This window comes from Solanum tuberosum, unplaced genomic scaffold, assembly GCF_000226075.1.
Source record: "Solanum tuberosum cultivar DM 1-3 516 R44 unplaced genomic scaffold, SolTub_3.0 scf00495, whole genome shotgun sequence".
Lineage (NCBI taxonomy): Eukaryota > Viridiplantae > Streptophyta > Magnoliopsida > Solanales > Solanaceae > Solanum > Solanum tuberosum.
The window spans coordinates 365,494-366,127 of record NW_006239426.1 but is presented as its reverse complement, the minus strand read 5'-3'; positions in this window follow the sequence as shown (position 1 = coordinate 366,127).

Below are 634 nucleotides of genomic sequence, written 5' to 3'. Positions count from 1 at the left end.
CGAAGCTACGTCCCTCATTTTAGCACCACTCCTGGGAAATTCCTAAAATGCCAAATGTGATATTTTGCTATTCTCTTGCTAGAAAGACCTTCAGTGAAAGGCATTGGGATCACAGCTGAATTATTTTCATGATTCTGTTATTTTGATATTTCACTCGTTCGGATAAATAGAGTGTTCGACATCTACACGTCATTTTATCAGTTTCCTTGATTATATGTCCGCACGTATGAATTTGTATTCTTCCTTGGATGATGTGAATTAAAATGTCACGCGAGACCCTTACAACTTGTGACCAGCCCTCTTTCTCCACTAAGGTTATTATTAAAGAAAAACTTTAAAGTAGCTCACGACCTTCAAAACTCTCAAATATAATTTAAATGTAAACTATTAGAACACTTGGTTTTTGAAATATTTCTTTTATAAATTATCTAGGAACCAAGTTAGGAACTAAGTAAGTCACCTTAAACTTGTTATGAATATCAACAAGGTTAGGTTATCCTTATAAATTCGAGTTAACTTTTCAAGCTTATTTGGAAGAACATATCAAGTTCCATGAGATTGTTATATGTTATACGAAAGTGATTATGGGGTTATGAGAACAAGACTACAAACGGGCCAAGATTGGCAACATGAC